This window comes from Pseudophryne corroboree, chromosome 1, assembly GCF_028390025.1.
Source record: "Pseudophryne corroboree isolate aPseCor3 chromosome 1, aPseCor3.hap2, whole genome shotgun sequence".
Lineage (NCBI taxonomy): Eukaryota > Metazoa > Chordata > Amphibia > Anura > Myobatrachidae > Pseudophryne > Pseudophryne corroboree.
In genome coordinates, this window is record NC_086444.1 from 150,526,021 (window position 1) to 150,549,822 (window position 23,802).

Genomic DNA, 23,802 nt, shown 5'->3' on the forward strand with positions numbered 1-23,802 from the left:
CTCCACTTCCGTTTATCTCAAAAATACTGAGAATCATAAGACGAACAAGAGTGCAGACAATACTCATTGTTCCAGATTGGCCTCGATGGGCCTGGTATTCAGATCTTCAGGAAATGATCACAGAAGATCCGTGGCCTCTTCCTCTCAGGGAGGACTTGTTACAACAGGGGCCCTGTGTGTTCCAAGACTTATAGCGGTTACGTTTGACGGCATGGCGGTTGAACACCAAATCCTAGCTAGGAAGGGTTTTCCGGGGGAAGTCATCCCTACTCTAATCAAAGCTAGGAAGGAGGTAACGGCGAAGCATTATCACCGTATCTGGAGGAAATGTGTCTTGGTGTGAGCCAAGAATGCTCCTACGGAAGATTTTCAGCTGGGTCGTTTTCTCCATTTTCTGCAGACAGGAGTGTATATGGGCCTAAAGTTAGGCTCCATTAAGGTGCAGATTTCGGCCTTATCTATATTCTTTCAGAAGGAATTGGCTTCTCTCCCAGAATTCCAGACTTTTGTAAAGGGAGTGCTGCACATCCAACCTCCTTTTGTGCCCCCAGTGGCACCGTGGGACCTTAACGTGGTGTTACAGTTCCTTAAATCACACTGGTTTGAACCTCTTCAAACAGTTGAATTAAAAATGTCTCACTTGGAAGGTGGTCATGTTGTTGGCCTTGGCATCTGCGAGGCGGGTGTCCGAATTGGCGGCTTTGTCTCACAAGAGCCCCAATCTGATTTTCCATGTGGATCGAGCAGAGTTAAGAACTCGTCCTCAATTTCTGCCTAAGGTGGTTTCGTCGTTTCATATGAACCAACCTATTGTGGTGCCTGTGGCTACGGGGGACTGGGAGGATTCCAAGTCCCTGGATGTAGTCAGGGCCTTAAAAATGTATGTAGCCAGGACGGCTCGGGTTAGGAAAACAGAGGCACTGTTTGTCCTGTATGCAGCCAACAAGGTTGGCGCTCCTGTTTCTAAGCAGACTATTGCTCGCTGGATCTGTAACACGATTCAGCAGGCTCATTCTACGGCGGGATTGCCGTTACCAAATTCGGTAAAGGCCCATTCCACTAGGAAGGTGGGCTCTTCTTGGGCGGCTGCCCGAGGCGTCTCGGCATTACAGCTTTGCCGAGCTGCTACTTGGTCGGGTTCAAACACTTTTGCAAAATTCTACAAGTTTGATACCCTGGCTGAGGAGGACCTCATGTTTGCTCAATCGGTGCTGCAGAGTCATCTGCACTCTCCCGCCCGGTCTGGAGCTTTGGTATAATCCCCATGGTCCTTACGGAGTCCCCAGCATCCTCTAGGACGTAAGAGAAAATAAGAATTTACTCACCGGTAATTCTATTTCTCGTAGTCCGTAGTGGATGCTGGGCACTCCGTAAGGACCATGGGGAATAGCGGGCTCCGAAGGAGGCTGGGCACTCTAGAAAGATCTTAGACTACCTGGTGTGCACTGGCTCCTCCCACTATGACCCTCCTCCAAGCCTCAGTTAGGTACTGTGCCCGGACGAGCGTACACAATAAGGAAGGATTTTGAATCCCGGGTAAGACTCATACCAGCCACACCAATCACACCGTACAACTCGTGATATGAAACACAGTTAACAGTATGAAACAATAGAGCCTCTCAACAGATGGCTCAACAATAACCCGATTTAGTTAACAATAACTATGTACAAGTAATGCAGATAAACCGCACTTGGGATGGGCGCCCAGCATCCACTACGGACTACGAGAAATAGAATTACCGGTGAGTAAATTCTTATTTTCTCTAACGTCCTAGTGGATGCTGGGAACTCCGTAAGGACCATGGGGATTATACCAAAGCTCCCAAACGGGCGGGAGAGTGCGGATGACTCTGCAGCACCGAATGAGAGAACTCCAGGTCCTCCTCAGCCAGGGTATCAAATTTGTAGAATTTTGCAAACCAAGTAGCTGCTCGGCAAAGTTGTAAAGCCGAGACCCCTCGGGCAGCCGCCCAAGATGAGCCCACCTTCCTTGTGGAATGGGCATTGACAGATTTTGGCTGTGGCAGGCCTGCCACAGTATGTGCAAGCTGAATTGTACTACAAATCCAACGAGCAATAGTCTGCTTAGAAGCAGGAGCACCCAGCTTGTTGGGTGCATATAGGATAAACAGCGAGTCAGATTTTCTGACTCCAGCCGTCCTGGAAACATATATTTTCAGGGCCCTGACAACGTCTAGCAACTTGGAGTCCTCCAAATCCTTAGTAGCCGCAGGCACCAAATAGGCTGGTTCAGGTGAAACGCTGACACCACCTTAGGGAGAAACTGGGGACGAGTCCTCAATTCTGCCCTATCCATATGGAAAATCAAATAAGGGCTTTTACAAGACAAAGCCGCCAATTCTGATACTCGCCTGGCAGAAGCCAAGGCCAATAACATAACCACCTTCCATGTGAGATATTTCAGATCCACGGTTTTTAGTGGTTCAAACCAATGTGATTTTAAGAAAACTCAACACCACGTTGAGATCCCAAGGTGCCACAGGAGGCACAAACGGGGGCTGACTATGCAGCACTCCTTTTATAAATGTCTGAACTTCAGGTACTGAAGCGAGTTCTTTTTTGAAAGAAAATCGACAGAGCCGAGATCTGAACCTTAATGGAACCCAATTTAAGGCCCATAGTCACTCCTGCTTGCAGGAAATGCAGAAATCGACCTAGTTGAAATTCCTCTGTTGGGGCCCTTTCGGCCTCACACCATGCAACATATTTTCGCCATATGCGGTGATAATGAGTTGCTGTAACCTCTTTCCTGGCTTTAGTAAGCGTAGGAATTACTTCCTCCGGAATGCCCTTTTCCTTCAGGATCCGGCGTTCAACCGCCATGCCGTCAAACGCAGCCGCGGTAAGTCTTGGAACAGACAGGGCCCCTGCTGCCGCAGGTCCTGACTGAGTGGCAGAGGCCATGGGTCCTCTGATATAAATTCTTGAAGTTCTGGGTACCAAGCTCTTCTTGGCCATCCACGAGTATTGTTCTTACTCCTCGCCTTCTTATTATTCTCAGTACCTTTGGTATGAGAGGCAGAGGGGAGAACACCTAAACCGACTGGTACACCCACGGTGTTACCAGAGCGTCCATAGCTATCGCCTGAGGGTCCCTTGACCTGGAGCAATATCTTTTATAGCTTTTTGTTAAGGCGGGACGCCATCATGTCCACCTGTGGCCTTTCCCAATGGTGTACAATCCTATTGGAAGACTTCTGGAGGAAGTCCCCATTCTCCCGGGTGGAGGTCGTGTCTGTTGAGAAGATCTGCTTCCCAGTTGTCCACTCCGGGAATGAACACTGCTGACAGTGCTAACACATGATTTTCCGCCTATCGGAGAATCCTTGTGGCTTCTGCCATCGCCATCCTGCTTTTTGTGCCGCCCTGTTGATTACATGGGCGACTGCCGTGATGTTGTCTGATTGGATCAGTACCGGCTGGTTTTGAAGCAGAGGCCTTGCTGGCCTCAGGGCATTGTAAATGGCCCTCAGATCCAGAATATTTATGTGTAGGGAAATAACCTGACTTGACCAAAGTCCCTGGAAGTTTCTTCCCTATGTGACTGCCCCCCAGCCTCAAAGGCTGGAATCCATGGTCACTAGGACCTAGTCCTGTATGCCGAACCTGCGGCCCTCTTGAAGATGGGCACTCTGCAGCCACCACAGTAGAGATACCCTGGTCCTTGAAGACAGGGTTATCAGCCTATGCATCGGAAGATGCGATCCGGACCACTTGTCCAACAGGTCCCTCTGAAAAGTTCTTGTATGGAACCTGCCTAATGGGATTGCTTCGTAAGAAGCTACCATTTTTCCCAGGACTCGCGTGCAATGATGCACCGCTACCTATTTTGGTTTCAGGAGGTCTCTGACTAGAGATGACAACTCCTTGGCTTTCTCCTCCGGGAGAAACACTATTTCTGGTTTATGTCCAGAACCATCCCCAGGAACAGTAGACGTGTCATAGGAACCAGCTGTGACTTTGGACTGTTTAGAATCCACCTATGCTGTTGTAGCACTTTCCAAAATAGTGCTACCCCGACTACCAACTGCTCCTTGGACCTCGCCCTTATAACGAGATTGTCCAAATACGGGATAATTACAACTCCCTTTTTTTTTTAAGGAGTATCATCATTTCGGCCATTACCTTGATAAAACACCCTCGGTGCCATGTACAGTCCAAACGGCAGTGTCTGGACTTGGTAATGGTAATCCTGTACCACAAATCTGAGGTACTCCTGGCGAGGATGGTAAATGGGGACATGCAGGTAAGCATCCTTGATGTCCCGGGATACCATGTAATCCCCCTCGTCCAGGCTTGCAATAACCGCCCTGAGCGATTCCATCTTGAACTTGAATTTTTTTATGTTCAAGGATTTTAATATAAAATGGGTCACACCGAACCATGCGGTTTCGGTACCCCAACCCGTGTGGAATAGTAACCCCGTCCTTGTTGAAGTAGGGGCACCTTGAGTATTACCTGCTGGGAATACCGCTTATTAATTGCCTCTAGCACAGCCTCCCTGCCTGAGGGAGTTGTCAGCAAGGCATATTTTAGGAAACGGCTGGGGGGAGACATCTCTAATTCCAGCTTGTACCCCTGAAATACTACTTGGAAGAAACAGGGATCCACCTGTGAGCGAGCCCACTAATTGCTGAAATTTTTGAGGCGGCCCCCCACCGTACCTGGCTACACCTGTGGAGCACCCGCGTCATGGTGTGTACTCACAGGAGGCGGGGGAAGAATCTTGATTCTGGGAACAGGCTGACTGGTGCAGCTTTTTCCCTCTACCCTTGTCTCTGTACAGAAAGGAAGCGCCATTTGACCCGCTTGCTTTTCTGAAGCCGAAAGGACTGTACCTTTTTCTGTGAGGAAACCTGAGGTAAAATTATTTCTTCCCAGCAGTTGCTGTGGATACGAGGTCCCAGAGACCATCCCCAAATAATTCCTCACCCTTATAAGGCTCTCTATGCGCTTTTTAAGTCAGCATCACCTGTCCAGTGACAGGTCTCTAATACCCTCCTGACAGAATGGACATTACATTTATTTTGGATGCCAGCCGGCAAAATATCCCTCTGTGCATCCCCCATATATAAGACAACGTCTTTAATATGTTTTTATGTTTGCCAACTATTATCCCTGTTTGACAGGGTCACCAACCACGCTGCAGCAGCACTATCTGCAGGTCTCAGTCTAGTACCTGAGTGTGTAAATACAGACTTCAGGATAGCCTCCTGTTTTTTATCAACAGGTACCTATTAAAGTGGCCGTATCCTAAGACGGCAGTGCCACCTTTTTTGACAAACGTGTGAGCGCCTTATCCACCCTAGGGGATATCTCCCAGCGTAACTTATCCTCCTGGCGGGAAAGGGTACGCCATCAGTAACTTTTTATAAATTACCAGTTTCTTAACGGGGGAACCCACGGTTTTCACACACTTCATTTATTCATCTGATGGGGGAACAAAACACTGCCTGTTTTTTCTCCCCAAACCTAAAACCCATTTATAGAGGTTAAAGTCAGAAATGTATAACACATTTTTTATTGCCGGGATCAAGTCACGGATTGGATTGTGTATATGTCTCCACCTTGTCGACACTGGAGTCAGACTCCGTGTCGACATCTGTGTCTGCCATCTGAGAGAGCGGGCGTTTTTGAGCCCCTGATGGCCTTTGAGACGCCTGGGCAGGCGCGGGCTGCGAAGCCGGCTGTCCCACAGCTGTTACGTCATCCACCCTTTTATGTAAGGAGTTGACACTGTCGGTTAATACCTTTTACCTCTCTATCCACTCTGGTGTCGGCCCCACAGGGGGCGCCATCACATATATCGGCCTCTGTTCCGTCACCATATAAGCCTCCTCATTCAACATGTCGACACAGCCGTACCGACACACCGCAGACACACAGGGAATGCTCTAAACGAGGACAGGACCCACAAAAGCCCTTTGGGGGGACAGAGTGAGAGTATGCCAGCACACACCAGAGCGCTATATACTGCAGGGACTAACTGAGTTATGTCCCCTATAGCTTTATATCTATATATATATATAATGTATACTGCGCCTAAATTTAGTGCCCCCTCTCTCTTTTTTAACCCTTGTAGACTGCAGGGGAGAGCCAGGGAGCTTCCCTCCAACGGAGCTGTGAGGGAAAATGGCGCCAGTGTGCTGAGGAGATAGGCTCCGCCCCTTTTTCGCGGCCTATTCTCCCGTTTTTTATGGACTTCTGGCAGGGGTATTTACCTCATATATAGCCCCTGGGGCTATATATTGAGGTATTTTTGCCAGCCAAGGTGTTTTTATTGCTGCCTCAGAGCGCCCCCCCCCCAGCGCTCTGCACCCTCAGTGACCGGAGTGTGAAGTGTGTATGAGGAGCAATGGCGCACAGCTGCAGTGCTGTGCGCTACCTTGGTGAAGACTGAGTCTTCATGCCGCCGATTTTCCGGACCATATTCTTGCTTCTGGCTCTGTAAGGGGGACGGCGGCGCGGCTCCGGGACCGAACATCAAGGCTGGGCCTGCGGTCGATCCCTCTGGAGCTAATGGTGTCCAGTAGCCTAAGAAGCCCAATCCGGCTGCAAGCAGGCGAGTTCGCTTCTTCTCCCCTTAGTCCCTCGCTGCAGTGAGCCTGTTGCCAGCAGGTCTCACTGAAAAGAACAAATTCTAAGACTATAACTTTCTAAGAGCTCAGGAGAGCCCCTAGTGTGCATCCAACCTCGGCCGGGCACGAAATCTAACTGAGGCTTGGAGGAGGGTCATAGTGGGAGGAGCCAGTGCACACCAGGTAGTCTAAGATCTTTCTAGAGTGCCCAGCCTCCTTCGGAGCCCGCTATTCCCCATGGTCCTTACGGAGTTCCCAGCATCCACTAGGACGTTAGAGAAAGTAAGATTTTAAACCTACCGGTAAATCTTTTTCTCCTAGTCCGTAGAGGATGCTGGGCGCCCGTCCCAGTGCGGACTATTTCTGCATGACTTGTATATAGTTTTTGCTTACATAAGGGTTATGTTACAGTTGAGATCAGTGTCTGGCTGATGCTGTTTTGTTCATGCTGTTAACTGGTTTAGTATATACCATGTTGTACGGTGTTGATGGTGTGGGCTGATGTGTATCTCGCCCTTAGATTAACAAAAATCCTTTCCTCGTACTGTCCGTTTCCTCTGGGCACAATTCTATAACGGAGGTCTGGAGGAGGGGCATAGAGGGAGGAGCCAGTTCACACCCATCTAAAGTCTTAGAGTGCCCATGTCTCCTGCGGAGCCCGTCTATACCCCATGGTCCTTATGGAGTCCCCAGCATCCTCTACGGACTAGGAGAAGAAGATTTACCGGTAGGTTTAAAATCTTATTTTTGCATATGAACGTGCATCAACCTGGGATTTCTGCATGTGTGAAAGGAAACAACCCGGGACTAAAGCTGGATACACACTGGGACGATGGGCATTCCTTTCTGACATCAGAACAAATGCCAGATTGCCCGTACACACTGCAGCGATGTAAATGAAGGACGGAATGCCCATGTACATTCCTTCATTAGCATACACAAGGACGCACATCAAACCTAGCAAAGTCGCTAATGACCGTGGGAGTGTGAATATCGGACATACGCACTGCCTGATATGCTCCATTCTAAGCGGTGCGTTGTCTGATCGGAGTGGCATATCGCTCAGCTTCAGTCCCGGGTCACCAACTCTGCTCCTGACCAGGGTCATGGTGCTGAGACCCGGGAAATTGCCGGTTGCGAAACCCGGCAAGTTGCCAGCTATCAAAGCTCTAGTGTTCAGTCTTCAGTACAGCTTGTTAGAGCAGTGTCTATACAAAAGCCATTGAGTACTATGCTCTCTGCTTCTCTAGCTGGACCAGTGCTAATGCCTCTCTGACACCATGCCGTAGTTCATTGTGATTTAGGGGTACATTTACTAAGCAGTGATAAGAACGGAGAAGTGAGCCAGTGGAGAAATTTCTCCATCAACCGATCAGCAGCTCTGTATAATTTTATAGTATGCAAATTATAGAGGTTACTTCAGTGCTGATTGGTTGCCATGGGCAACTTCTCCGCTGGCTCACTTCTCCGCTCTTATCACTGCTTAGTAAATGTTCCCCTTAGGGTCTGTTTGAGCTAAAACTCTTACCCTGGCCAAAAGAAGTCCAGTATTTGGTTTGATTCCTCATGCAGGAAATACAAAATGGCACATTTCCTAAACTGCAAGTACTAAAAAAAAACAAATGTTTTATTCTAAGCATCTATTTCTGTCCTCCTAATACACTTTGACTGTTTATTTTCAACTGTTTAAAAGATGTGCATCTGCTGTTAATAAACCATCTTCTCAGTCAGACAATGTGCCTAATAAGTGCTGCCTTGAGGGGGGAGGAAGAGGTTTTGGATTTTTATTTTATTTGTAATTTTTTTTTATAGTTTATTTATTGGTACCATGTTGCCAAGAGATCTTCCTATCTCCAGCGCTCCAGGAGTGGAATTGCATATCTATGTGTGGGGAACTCCTATCTGCCATACCCTTGTGTGCTCTGTGAGGGAGCTGCACTATCTGGACAGCTTGTCAGACTCCATCTCTGTAATGAAGGAATATTAACCAGGGCTCCTGTCAGTGTGAGGGATAACTACTATAATTCCTTCACCTTGCATTTAGAAAGGGGAAGGGGGAGGGGGGAGGGGGGCGGCGGGCGTAGTCACGGTCTGTATTTACTAAAGTGTGTAGAGCATGAACTATTGTTGATTACAGGGTGTTTACTTTCTGCCAAAGTAAAGAATTTAGTGTGGTAATTGGAATCTATAGTTTACAGTATTTCCACTTATACCCCTTTCACACAGAAAATGAAATTATTGGGTGAAGAAGTTCTACCCGGTAATTTCACCAGGGTTGGATACCCGGGAATTTCGACTTCTGTTGACCCTTTCACACAGACAAAATACCCGGGTTGATCTGCAAATTACCGGGTCGAAATTCTTGACCCTGTAATTTGCTTCTCTGTGTGAAAGGGGGGTGTCAAAAAGAGCCTGGCAACACGACCCAGCGCTGAAATGCCAGATAATTGCTGGGTTTTCTGTCTGAAAGTGCTATAAGAAACATCTTCTTGGTAACAAAGGATGGGGACTGTCTGCAATGTATGTTATTCACTCTGGTGGTTAATTGTAAGCAACCTCCATTTGTCCCCAAACTCACATAGTGGCCATCTATTGTGCGGCTATCTACTGGTGGCAGTCCGAAGGACCTTGGAGTTACCCTACCCAAACGTCATGTGCATTGCTCAACAGCCAATCTATTTCCTTTTATTTATTTTTTTAATTTTTTTAGGGGGGGGATCATATTTGCTTGTTGTTTAATAGAATGTTTTACGTATGAAATTCAGCTCGGCTCTAACACCTCATGAAATGGTATCAGGACCCAAAACATAATTGAATCGGACAACAGTCATGTGTGGAAACACTTTGACAGTGACTTGGACTAGTTTAATTAGGGGTCTGGAATTTGTTTTTGCATCTTAATTGCTTCTAGCAGCGAAGACAATTGGTGCTTTGAGCCAGCCGCTCATTTTGTTTTGTCTTTAAGACTATTGTCTGTTGTCTTTTCTTTCACAGCCAGTGGAAAACAGAATGGCTTTTCATTATGGAAAATACATTCTTGCATTACATTTGTGAAACTTGCCTTTATAAGGAATCTTGGTTATGAATCCTGTGTAATTCACGTTTATTGTGTGGTCTTAGGGGTATGTTTACTAAAGTGTGGGTTTACAGAAGTGGAGATGTTACCCATAGCAACCAGTCAGGTTCTACTTGTAATTTATCTAGACAACTCGCACTTTAATATACCAATTATACTCTATAGCAGGGGTGGCCATCTAGTCAGAGGCAAAAAGCCAGAAAAGATCCGTAGTCAAGGGCAAGAACCACTATCATATGCGCGCTGAAGGCATGCACGCAAAAATGGGGGTGTGGCCTAGTTGTCACAAAGTTACGCCCCATTTTTGTGCGCACACCTTTCGGTATGATGTTTATAGGAGTATGACCTTGTGTCATAACCCTGTTTCTCTGACGTCCTAGTGGATGCTGGGAACTCCGTAAGGACCATGGGGAATAGCGGCTCCGCAGGAGACTGGGCACAACTAAAAGAAAGCTTTTAGACTACCTGGTGTGCACTGGCTCCTCCCACTATGACCCTCCTCCAAGCCTCAGTTAGATTTCTGTGCCCGGCCGAGCTGGATGCACACTAGGGGCTCTCCTGAGCTCCTAGAAAGAAAGTTTATTTTAGGTTTTTTATTTTACAGTGAGACCTGCTGGCAACAGGCTCACTGCATCGAGGGACTAAGGGGAGAAGAAGCGAACCTACCTGCTTGCAGCTAGCTTGGGCTTCTTAGGCTACTGGACACCATTAGCTCCAGAGGGATCGACCGCATGGAACTGGCCTTGGTGTTCGTTCCCGGAGCCGCACCGCCGTCCCCCTTACAGAGCCAGAAGCAAGAAGAGGTCCGGAAAATCGGCGGCAGAAGACATCAGTCTTCACCAAGGTAGCGCACAGCACTGCAGCTGTGCGCCATTGCTCCTCATACACACTCACACTCCGGTCACTGAGGGTGCAGGGCGCTGGGGGGGGCGACCTGAGCAGCAATAAAAACACCTTGGCTGGCAAATATATCACAATATATAGCCCCAGAGGCTATATATGTGATAAATACCCCTGCCAGAATCCATAAAAAAGCGGGAGAAAAGTCAGCGAAAAAGGGGCGGAGCTATCTCCCTCAGCACACTGGCGCCATTTTCTCTTCACAGTGCAGCTGGAAGACAGCTCCCCAGGCTCTCCCCTGTAGTTTTCAGGCTCAAAGGGTTAAAAAGAGAGGGGGGGCACTAAATTTAGGCGCAATATTGTATAAGCAGCTATTGGGAAAAATTCACTCAATATAGCGTTAATCCCTAAATTATATCGCGCTCTGGTGTGTGCTGGCATACTCTCTCTCTGTCTCCCCAAAGGGCTGTGTGGGGTCCTGTCCTCAGTCAGAGCATTCCCTGTGTGTGTGCGGTGTGTCGGTACGGCTGTGTCGACACGTTTGATGAGGAGGCTTATGTGGTGGCAGAGCAGATGCCGATAAATGTGATGTCGCCCCTTGTGGGGCCGACACCAGAGTGGATGGATAGGTGGACGGTATTAACCGACAGTGTCAACTCCTTACAAAAAGGCTGGATGACGTAACAGCTGTGGGACAGCCGGCTTCTAAGCCCGCGCCTACCCAGGCGTCTCAAAGGCCATCAGGGGCTCAAAAACGCCCGCTCCCTCAGATGGCAGACACAGATGTCGACACGGAGTCTGACTCCAGTGTCGACGAGGTTGAGACATATACACAATCCACTAGGAACATCCGTTACATGATCCCGGCAATATAAAATGTGTTACACATTTCTGACATTAACACAAGTACCACTAAAAAAGGGTTTTATGTTTGGGGAGAAAAAGCAGGCAGTGTTTTGTTCCCCCATCAAATGAGTGAATGAAGTGTGAAAAAGCGTGGGTTCCCCCGATAAGAAACTGGTAATTTCTAAAAAGTTACTGATGGCGTACCCTTTCCCGCCAGAGGATAAGTTACGCTGGGAGATATCCCCTAGGGTGGATAAGGCGCTCACACGTTTGTCAAAAAAGGTGGCACTGCCGTCTTAGGATACGGCCACTTTGAAGGTACCTGCTGATAAAAAGCAGGAGGCTATCCTGAAGTCTGTATTTACACACTCAGGTACTAGACTGAGACCTGCAGATAGTGCTGCTGCAGCGTGGTCTGTGACCCTGTCAAACAGGGATACTATTTTGCGAACATAAGAGCATATTAAAGACGTCGTCTTATATATGAGGGATGCACAGAGGGATATTTTGCCGGCTGGCATCCAGAATTAATGCAATGTCCATTCTATCAGGAGGGTATTAGAGACCCGACACTGGACAGGTGATGCTGACTTTAAAAGGCACATAGAGCCTTATAAGGGTGAGGAATTGTTTGGAGATGGTCTCTGGGACCTCGTATCCACAGCAACAGCTGGGAAGAAATTTTTTTACCTCCGGTTTCCTCAGAGCCTAAGAAAGCACTGTATTATCAGGTACAGTCCTTTCGGCTTCAGAAAAGCAAGCGGGTCAAAGGCGCTTCCTTTCTGCACAGAGACGAGGGAAGAGGGAAAAAGCTGCACCAGAATCAAAATTCTTCCCCCGCTTCCTCTGAGTCCACCGCATGACGCGGGGGCTCCACAGGCGTAGCCAGGTACGGTGGGGGGCCGCCTCAAAAATTTCAGCGATCAGTGGGCTCACTCACAAGTGGATCCCTGGATCCTTCAAGTAGTATCTCAGGGGTACAAGCTGGAATTCGAGGCGTCTCCCCCCCGCCGTTTCCTCAAATCTGCCTTGCCGACAACTCCCTCAGGCAGGGAGGCTGTGCTAGAGGCAATTCACAAGCTGTATTCCCAGCAGGTGATAGTCAAGGTGCCCCTACTTCAACAAGGACGGGGTTACTATTCCACACTGTTTGTGGTACCGAAACCGGACGGTTCGGTGAGACCCATTTAAAATTTGAAATCCTTGAACACATACATAAAAAAATTCAAGTTCAAGATGGAATCGCTCAGGGCGGTTATTGCAAGCCTGGAGGAGAGGGATTACAAGGATGCTTACCTACATGTCCCCATTTACCATCCTCACCAGGAGTACCTCAGATTTGTGGTACAGGATTGCCATTACCAATTCCAAACACTGCCGTTTGGACTGTCCACGGCACCGAGGGTCTTTACCAAGGTAATGGCAGAAATGATGATACTCCTTCGAAAAAAGGGAGTTTTAATTATCCCGTACTTGGACGATCTCCTTATAAAGGCGAGGTCCAAGGAGCAGTTGTTGGTCGGAGTAGCACTATCTCGGGAAGTGCTACAACAGCACGGATGGATTCTATACATTCCAAAGTCACAGCTGGTTCCTACCACACGCCTACTGTTCCTGGGGATGGTTCTGGACACAGAACAGAAAAAAGTGTTTCTCCCGCAGGAGAAAGCCAAGGAGCTGTCATCTCTAGTCAGAGACCTCCTGAAACCAAAACAGGTATCGGTGCATCACTGCACACGAGTCCTGGGAAAAATGGTAGCTTCTGACGAAGCAAAATTCCATTCGGCAGGTTCCATGCAAGAACCTTTCAGTGGGACCTCTTGGACAAGTGGTCGGGATCGCATCTTCAGATGCATCGGCTGATAACCCTGTCTCCAAGGACCAGGGTATCTCTACTGTGGTGGCTGCAGAGTGCTCATCTTCAAGAGGGCCGCAGATTCGGCATACAGGACTGGGTCCTGATAACCACGGATGCCAGCCTTCGAGGCTGGGGGGCAGTCACACAGGGAAGACATTTCCAAGGACTTTGGTCAAGTCAGGAGTCGTCCCTACACATAAATATTCTGGAACTGAGGGCCATTTACAATGCCCTAAGTCTGGCAAGGCCTCTACTTCAAAACCAGCCGGTACTGATCCAATCAGACAAAATCACGGCAGTCGCCCATGTAAACCGACAGGGCGGCACAAGAAGCAGGATAGCGATGGCAGAAGCCACAAGGATTCTCCGATGGGCGGAAAATCACGTCTTAGCACTGTCAGCAGTGTTCATTCCGGGAGTGGACAACTGGGAAGCAGACTTCCTCAGCAGACACGACCTACACCCGGGAGAGTGGGGACTTCATCCAGAAGTCTTCCAACTGTTGGTAAACCGTTGGGAAAGGCCACAGGTGGACATGATGGCGTCCCGCCTAAACAAAAAACTAGATATTGCGCCAGGTCAAGGGACCCTCAGGCAATAGCTGTGGACGCTCTAGTGACACCGTGGGTGTACCAGTCGGTTTATGTATTCCCTCCTCTGCCTCTCATACCAAAGGTACTGAGAATAATAAGAAAACAAGGAGTAAGAACGATACTCGTGGTTCCGGATGGGCCAAGAAGAGCTTGGTACCCAGAACTTCAAGAAATGATATCAGAGGACCCATGGCCTCTACCGCTCAGACAGGATCTGCTACAGCAGGGGCCCTGTCTGTTCCAAGACTTACCGCGGCTGCGTTGGACGGCATGGCGGTTGAATTCCGGATCCTAAAGGAAAAGGGCATTCCGGAGGAAGTCATTCCTACGCTGATAAAAGCCAGGAAAGAAGTAACCGCAAACCAATATGTTGCGTGGTGTGAGGCCAGGAAGGCCCCAACAGAGGAATTTCAGCTGGGCCGTTTTCTGCACTTACTACAGTCAGGAGTGACTATGGGCCTAAACTTGGGTTCCATTAAGGTCCAGATTTCGGCTCTGTCGATTTTCTTCCAGAAAGAACTGGCTTCACTGCCTGGAGTTCAGACTTTTGTAAAGGGAGTGCTACATATTCAGCCCCCTTTTGTGCCTCCTGTGGCACCTTGGGATCTCAACGTGGTGTTGAGTTTCTTAAAATCACATTGGTTTGAGCCACTTAAAACTGTGGATTTGAAATATCTCACGTGGAAAGTGGTCATGTTATTGGCCTTGGCTTCGGCCAGGCGTGTGTCAGAATTGGCGGCTTTGTCATGAAAAAGCCCTTATCTGATTTTCCATATGGATAGGGCAGAATTGAGGACTCGTCCCCAGTTTCTCCCTAAGGTGGTATCAGCTTTTCACTTGAACCAACCTATTGTAGTGCCTGCGGCTACTAGGGACTTGGAAGATTCCAAGTTACTGGACGTAGTCAGGGCCTTAAAAATTTATATTTCCAGGACGGCTGGAGTCAGGAAAACTGACTCGCTTTTTATCCTGTAGGCACCCAACAAAATAGGTGCTCCTGCTTCTAAGCAGACTATTGCTCGCTGAATTTGTAGCACAATTCAGCTGGAGCATTCTGCGGCTGGATGGCCGCATCCTAAATCAGTAAAAGCCCATTCCACGAGGAAAGTGGGCTCATCTTGGGCGGCTGCCCGAGGGGTCTCGGCTTTACACCTTTGCCGAGCTGCAACTTGGTCAGGGGCAAACACGTTTGCTAAATTCTACAAATTTGATACCCTGGCTGAGGAGGACCTTGAGTTCTCTCATTCGGTGCTGCAGAGTCATCCGCACTCTCCCGCCCGTTTGGGAGCTTTGGTATAATCCCCATGGTCCTTACGGAGTTCCCAGCATCCACTAGGACGTCAGAGAAAATAAGATTTTACTCACCGGTAAATCTATTTCTCGTAGTCCGTAGTGGATGCTGGGCGCCCATCCCAAGTGCGGATTGTCTGCAATACTTGTATATAGTTATTGCCTAACTAAAGGGTTGTTGTTGAGCCATCTGTTGAGAGGCTCAGTTATGTTTCATACTGTTAACTGGATATGGTATCACGAGTTATACGGTGTGATTGGTGTGTCTGGTATGAGTCTTACCCGGGATTCAAAATCCTTCCTTATTGTGTCAGCTCTTCCGGGCACAGTATCCTAACTGAGGCTTGGAGGAGGGTCATAGTGGGAGGAGCCAGTGCACACCAGGTAGTCTAAAAGCTTTCTTTTAGTTGTGCCCAGTCTCCTGCGGAGCCGCTATTCCCCATGGTCCTTACGGAGTTCCCAGCATCCACTACGGACTACGAGAAATAGATTTACCGGTGAGTAAAATCTTATTTTTTAGTCATGTTGTACAGTGCCACATACATATAATACCCCAGTACAGTGCCACATGCATATAAAATGCAAAAAAATGGGTGCCCCCACAGTGCCAGATACACATGCCCCCACAGTGCCAGATACACATGCCCCCACAGTGCCAGATACACATGCCCCCACAGTGCCAGATACACATGCCCCCACAGTGCCAGATACACATGCCCCCACAGTGCCAGATACACATGCCCCCACAGTGCCAGCTATGCCCCCAGTGCCAGATATGCCCCCAGTGCAGATACACATGTCCCCATACAGTGCCAGATATGCCCCCAGTGCAGATACACATGCCCCCCCCAGTGCCAGATATGCCCCCAATGCAGATACACATGTACTTACAGTGCCAGATATGCCCCCAGTGCTAGATACACATGTCCTTACAGTGCCAGAGATATGTCCCCAGTGCATACACACATGCCCTCACACAGTGCCAGATATGCCCCCAGTGCAGATACACACGTCCTTACAGTGCCAGATATGCCGCCAGTGCCAGATACACATGCCCCCACAGTGCCAGAACGCCCCCCCAGTGCCGGTGCCCATGTCCCCATACAGTGCCAGATATGCCCCCAGTTAGATACACATATCCCCAGTGCCAGATATGCCCCCAGTGCTAGATGCACATGTCCCCCCAGTGCCTCCCCCCCACCCCCACCCCCCCCAAAGTGCTTCACACCGCGCTGTTGCTGTGATGGGAGGAGAGCGCAGCATGCACCTCTCCTGCCCCTTAGTCTCCGACTGCATTTTCTATCTACAATTCGTCACCGGCCCATGAGCCAATCAGAGCTCGCGGACCGGCAGCCAATCAGGAGCCTTAGCTGCCGGTCCGCGAGCTCTGATTGGCTCATGGGCTGGCGCCAAATTGAAGACAGACACCGCTGCTGGAGCCCTGTCTGTGCGCCGGGCTGTGTGTGCACTGTGTCGGACAGCGGTGGCTGGGAGCGGATCGAGCCGCACGCGGAGGATGAAAGAGCCGTATGGTCTCGAGAGCCACGGGTTGGCCACCGCTGCTCTATAGAGTGAATGTGATACGCTGAGCCACCAGCTTTATTGGAGGAAACTTCTGATTTTATCATTGAGCCTTTCCTAAAGTACATGTCTATCTCCATACTACCTATGCTTCAGTGAACTCCTACATAACCACTTACAATAGGGATCATTGTCCACTAAAAATGAGAGAAACTCCCCTACCTTTTTAGGTAACATCTGATAAACACCCTATATAAAACTCACTAATGGTCTGTCTTTTCAGTAAAATACTGCAGATTCCTGATTTAATAGTATTGCAAATAGGAGTGAGTATTAATTGGCAGCACAGTGGCATAGTGGTTAGCGTTACTACCTATCATCACTGAGGTAAATTAATTAAAATCCCAACCAGGGTCTAATCAGTGTGGAGTTTGTATGTTCTCCCCATATTTGTGTAGGTTTCCTCTGGGCTCCTATTCACTCCCCCCCCACATCCCAAAAATTCTGGCAGGTTACTTGGATTGTAACAAAATGTGGTGTTGTATGTCAGAGAATGTACCCTGTAAGCTCCAGTGGGTCAGGGAGTGATATGAGTGAGAAATATTCCTTGTATAACTTGGTAGCGATATATAATCTGTGCTCTCTTGTTTTTTGCATTCGTCTTTGACCCCGTTCATACTATGTTCCCTGTAACCTTCTTTCTGCAGCAGGATACATAGGTTTCCACAGGAAAATATTGGGGTGTAGAGTGGATCTCAGTGCCTCCAGGCACTGAGAGCTCCGTTTCGATTTGGTGCCTGCAGCAGCAGGTCACCTAACAGGAGGGCTGCACTGGGTGGGCAGCCCTGAAAAAGCTTTTCTAAGAAGATTTCTTCAACTGGGCTGTCAGGGTGACACTACAGCGCTGCAGCTCCCTCACCTCCCAAGCGGCGTCGCATACTCCTGCGGCTCAGTTCCCGGGTACTTGCGGCGGAGACGCTCCAGCTTAGGCACACAGTCGCAGACCGCTCTCCTGGATCGCGTGGCTGCTTTGGGGAGGAGGTAAGAGGGTCCCCTAGGTGGGACCCGCCATTAAATCGCGTTCTGTCAGCGGCCTAGGCAGACGGATTGCGGTGCTGGTGTGGACACTGTCACCGAGCAGGGACCCCACTAGACCACCAGGGCGTAAGAGTACAGGTCAGGTGTATTAACGCCCCATTTAAGATATAACCTGTTCAGAGAGAGTTAGATTTGGGTGGGGTGTGTTAAAACTGGAATCTAAATTGCAGTATAAAAATAAAGCAGCCAGTATTTACCCTGCACAGAAACAATATAACCCACCCAAATCTAACTCTCTCTGCACCTGTTGTATCTGCCCCCCCCCCCCCCCCCCCCAATTGCAGTGCACATGGTTTTGACATCTGCTAACGAGGTTGCTGCTACGATCAGGTCTGAATTAGGCCCATAATGTCTATCAGAAAGGGCAGCAAATCAGTGGAAGCTCCTGCATCATGCAGAGCATGCTCCAGGGATCTACCAGAGGGGGAAGTGTTATATGACGGTCTGTGTACTAATTGTTATACGCCTCTCAGTCAGTCCGCAGCTCCTGCACCTGCAATGGAGCCACCCTGGTGTTCACCAACCTACTGGGTAGTCTGGTAGAACGCCTAGCGCCCCCTATGGGACCATCGGTGCCATTGCCACCTCATATTGTCCCTGTGGTTTATCCGCTTTGGGCAAAAAAATTGTCTAACCAAACTGCAGCAATTGAATCAGTCTCTGGTTAGAAAGAAACTTACACCAGGTCACTATTATGTCTCTGGGTCTTCTAAGCGGGCTGCTTCCTCCTCGCAATCCACAAACCTCTCTGATGTCTCATCTGAAGAGAAGGGGAAGCATACGGTCCTGTCAGACACTGAATCCTGTGTTACTGATGAGGATTCTCCCTTGCAATTCACCCAGGTCTGGTTAAAGACCACTTCAGGCTTATGGGTACTGGAAGCTGTCTCTTGCCAGTTTTACACTACGGCTCTCCCTTCGGATTCGTTGAAGGTGTAAACTCTACAAACTGTGGTGAGTTCTCTCCTGAGTACAGGAGTGGTTGTGCTGGTACCTCAGTCCCAAAGAGGCAGAGGTTACTTTTCGACCCTGTTTCTAGTCCGAACAATGGGTCTTTCCGGCCTATACTCGACCTCAAATCCCTGAACAAGTTTGGGAGAGTGTCCAGGTTTCGTATTAAATGCTGCGCTCAATTGTGCTGGCTGTGGAACCCGGAGACTATATGGTATCCCTGGATATACTGCATACCTGCATATACCTATTGCCATATTGCAAAAACAGTTCTGTGTTTGCTAATGGCAACCTCCAATACCAATTCCAGGTTCTGCCATTTGGACTGGCTATGGCTCCTCCGATCTTCACCAAAGTCATGGCAGTGATGACGGCTCATCTCCGTTGCCAGGGAATCAGAATCCTGCCGTACCTAGACGACCTGATGATTCTGGAAAATTCCCACAAAGTCCTCCTATGTCATCTGCAACTGACAGGTAACCTTCCTGCAAGCCCATGGGTGGCTTATCAAGGGAATAAGTCCTCGCTGGTCCCAGCTCAGTGCATGGTGCACCTGGGGGCACTTCTGGACAATCACAGTCAGAGACTGTTTCTGTATCCAGAAAAAGTCCTGAAGATTCAGGAAAGGATAAGACACTTCATTGTCACCCCAGAGTGTCCCAGATGCAAATACTTGGCCTGATGGTGTTGACCTTTGGCATGATAGAGTACACTCAATTTCATTCCCGCCCACTACAGAGGTTAATCCTTTCCAAGTGGGATGGCCTGCCTCATTGGATCAGATCTCTCATGATCTCTTTGACTCCAGAGGTTCGCCTGTCACGGTCTTGGTGGCTTCAGGACCAGCTATTGAGCAGGGGCCATCTTTTCTGCGTTCATGACTGGGTCCTGCTGACAACGGACGCCAGTCTGAGAGGATGGGGAGTGGTGTTGGTGCAACACTCTTCTCAAGGTTGTTGGACCAAGGCGGGATCACTATTTCTCGTCCTGCTTCTAGTACAGAACAGGCCTGTTCAAGTATGATCAGACAACGCCACCACAGTGACTTACCTAAACCATCAATGTTTTCCTGTGGAAACCAATGTATCCTGCTGCAGAAAAGGGGTTATGGTAGACTTACCATGGTTAATGCTCTTTTTGCAAGGTACATTTGGTTCCACAGGGCGCCCAACCTGACGCTTCTTTGGGTTTGTATGGCATTAGCCACTGGGACCTTCTCCTGTCGTGATAATGTGGTTCTATATGACTTAAGGGCCCCATACACTAACGCGACATGTCCGACCCTCATATTGCAGGCGATCACCCCGGCAGCTTCCCGGGCGGCAGGATGCATACGATACATTGTATGCGGTCCTTTTGCATGCGATGTATTGTATGAGATCCCAGCCATGCCTGCGGGGTCGGACATGATCGTTGGTGCAGCACATTCAATCTAGGGGATCCGATCCGATGCTCACGGGAACGCGCATCGGATAGGAAACACCTCCAAAATGCCCGAAATCGGATGAAATCTGGCATTATCTTTCTAGTGCATGGGGCCCTTAACATCTGCTTTCTCTCTTGCCTGCTCCTGCATTGGACTGGTTAATGAAACTGGGCTCTCAGTGCTTGGAGGCGGGGTTTGTAGAGGAGGCCCCAATGCATCCTGGGACAGCCTTAAGCTTTAGCCTGTTGGTGCCTCTGGATCAAGATCAACTCTACATCCCAATGTTTTCCTGTGGAACCAATGTACCTCGCAGAAAGTGTTAACCATGGTAAGTCTACCATAACACTCCTTATTTGTTACTTTGATGTATATGTATCAATTTATAGGAAATTGAGGGACAATCTTCAAATTTTGGTATATTATTTTAGTTATACCTAATGGAGGAGATGTATGAAGCAGTGAAAAGAGTGAAGAAGTTAACTCGTATAGAATTTGCACATAGCAACCAATAAGGTGCTACCTATATTCTTTTAGAATGCACTTGACAAATTTTATGTCAAAGCTGATGGGTGCCATGGGCAACTTCCCCACTGAATCACCTTTGCACTGTTTTCACTGCTTCATATATCTCTGCCAAAGTTGTTTATAAATAAACTGAATAACAAAAAATAACAAATCCCACAAACATGCATACTTTTGTTTTACATAATGATCAGGTACAATGTTCTACAGCAGGCCACTCCATGTTGTCTACACGGTTTTCAATACATATTATTATGGTATGTTTATTTTGTAATATAAAATCTTTTCTTTTAATTCTGTATTTACCCAACCCCACATGCCACTTGCAGACCATTAACACCATTGTCCTATTTGTAGTTCTCTCGTATCTCCTGGCTTTAAACACTGGAAACCGCATGCACTGATATTAGCGGCTTGAATAAGATTGGATTACTGTTCTGTTGCACCAGATTGACAGCATGGAGGCTCTTGCATGGTCAACCCAATCTTCATTAACTCAGACATGGAGACCCACCTACAGAGCCATAGGCTGAGTCAGATACCCAAACTAGTTTCTCAGATCTAGGGATTCTTATATCTAAGGATGCATGTTTTTCACTTCCTACTGTTCAACACTTCTTTTGTTTTTTTTCAATTTATGTTTATTGAAGACCAACGCAGCATAAGATCAAGTATATATCCTATCTTAACCGTTGCCTGTCACTTGCAAATTGGTTGGGTAACATTTGTTAATATTGCTTTGCTAGGAAGCCTTTAAAACGTTGATATTGTTGCTCCTCACAAGATCTGCGTCTCTCACCACACTCATTATGCGCTCGCATTCACGTCTGCAGGACTTTCTTCAGGCTGCACCCACTCTGTGGAATGCCCTCCCATGCACAATAAGACTCTCCTCTAGTCTCCAAACCTTCAAGCGTTCCCTGAAAACTCACCTCTTCAGGCTAGCTTATCAAATTCCTGAACTGCCCACATAAACTTCATAAACTTTCCTATCCAATTACATCCCCACTGTAGAGTCCACTCATATCCTCACATCTTCACTTTCCCATACTCCTGACCCCAGTCCAACATTGTTGTGTGACCATATCATACCTACTGTACTTCCCTATAGATTGTAAGTTTGCAAGCAGGACCTTCCTACCTCTGTGACGGTCGTTTGCAATTGTTTTGTTTTATGTTATCACTGTTTTCAATTGTAAAACGCAATGGAATTTGCTGCGCTGTATAAGAAACTGAATAAATAAATATCCGAGTTATCAGGTTTGTCTTTCTGGGCGTTTTCTATTTTAGGCTGTTGTAAGCAAATGTGATCTATCCTTTATGGGGAAAATATTAGTGTTCACTATTGCTGCATCAAGCTGGCCTAAAATCTGATTAGATCTTCGTCCATTTACCAATAGATAAGGAGATTCAACAGTGTTTTCAAGTGAACTGAAGAGCCCATCCCTGTGAATAACAAGAAAGAAAATAAAAATGTTACCATGAGCCAATTTTCATTGTACGCTCCAAGCTTTTAAATGTAAGATCTTCAATCAGTCCAGCATCATACAAACAGAATCTGAGAACTCAGCATCATTGTTGTTCTTGGTCATCCAACAAAAATCAGTCCAATGTACAAAACTATGGGATATCGCAAACATCCCCAAGGTAATAACTAAGGATCTGCAGGTTTCTGCTGTAAGGAAAATGCTGAACAAGGAGATGTCAATATAATGTGTACCTTATGTTTCCGAAAAAGAGGTCTGTCTGTCTGTCTCCGTCCGTCCGTCCTAATATACTTGTATCTTCCTTTTGTGCAAAAGGCCTTTTATGGTGTTTTTACCCCACCCAATATGAAAGGATGTTAAAATTTCCTGGCTGGCCTGATTTTTCTGTCATGCATAAAAAAAATACATCCCCCATATTGAAATATGATAATATGAAGGTATTCGTTTGAGGCAGAAAGCTCGTAACTATTATCTTTCTGACTTAATGCAGCATGTGTTAGTTTTCAATACGTTTTTATTTACCGACGCAAAACCGTTTTTTATACCATTTAGTAATATTCTATCCCTGAAGGGCATCTTGTAATTGGCCGCTATTCCTTCATGTGTCACTACCAGTCGCTCGCCTTTGCAGAGAGCAATATTTATGCTGTATGTCCATCTCCTACAGCTTAATTGAGTTGAGTACCGTTAATCGCTTAGCATGCAGATTGCACATTTCCTGCTATTACAGGAGCACTTACATTAAAGAGGAACTTGCTGTGTCTTATATGTAATATAATTATTTATGTTTTATAAATGAGCATTTCTTTCCATTTTACATGGATTGTTTTATAGCTGGGAAACCAGAAATAGTTGATGCATTTATTTCCGAGCCCAGTGAAGTGCTGATAGGACCTGACAATGGTCTTTTCTTGTAGCCCTATGTTATACAGTGAGACTGAGTTACATCATTGTCTAATAATAACATTGGTTCCACTGCTTTACTTTGGACATAGTATAGAAATGATAATTACATGTTTTAATTTTTATTTACTTATGAATGATTGGTGTTTAAAGTGTTTATGTGGACAAGTGCCCACTGTAATGATCACCAACGTAATAAGAAACGTCATACCCCTTTCTTAAGGCGCATACACGCGGTGCGATGTAACCTTACGATTTTGACTATATAGTCAAAATCGTAAGGATAGTTAGTGCAAATCGCACAGTGTGTACACAGCTTGCGATACCGATGCGCGGTCCCGCGGGACCGCGCATCACAAGAAAAAATAGTTTGTGCAGGCAAGTCAATCTTGACTAGTTCAAAGTAGGCCATAGTCAAAATCGCACATAGCCAAAATCGCAGTGTGTGTATAGACAATATCAGTGTTTCTGGGGGATTTCAAGGGAAATCGCATAGTTAAAATCGCACATAGCCAAAATTGCACCGTGTATATAGACCATATTGGTGCTTCTGGGCTCCGGAGGAATTCAAGGGAAATCACATAGTCAAAATCGGGCATAGACAATATCTCACCGCGTGAATGCACCTTTAAACTAGAAGGCTTGGAGTAAATAGTGGATTTGATTGGACAAGTTTGAAAACTCTACTTTTCCATTTTCAGCATTTGGAACAATAAATAACTTTGTATGAGTTTCTTGGCCTAAGGGGGAAAAGTTCCTTTCTCTTGTGCACTAATGCACATTACACTTGTG

General features: G+C 47.4%; 1 protein-coding gene across 6 annotated transcripts in view; it reads left to right on the forward strand.

The window, feature by feature from the left end:
* Positions 1–23,802, forward strand: part of LHFPL2 (LHFPL tetraspan subfamily member 2) — a 287,874-nt gene that overhangs the window by 146,062 nt on the left and 118,010 nt on the right. Inside the window, exon 2 of one of the 6 annotated variants that reach the window (XM_063963608.1) lies at positions 22,021–22,267. The exons of the other annotated variants lie outside the window; for them this stretch is intronic. The gene's annotated coding sequence lies outside the window, so the exon portion shown is untranslated. The remainder of the gene's footprint in view (positions 1–22,020; positions 22,268–23,802) is intronic. 6 annotated transcript variants of the gene reach the window in all.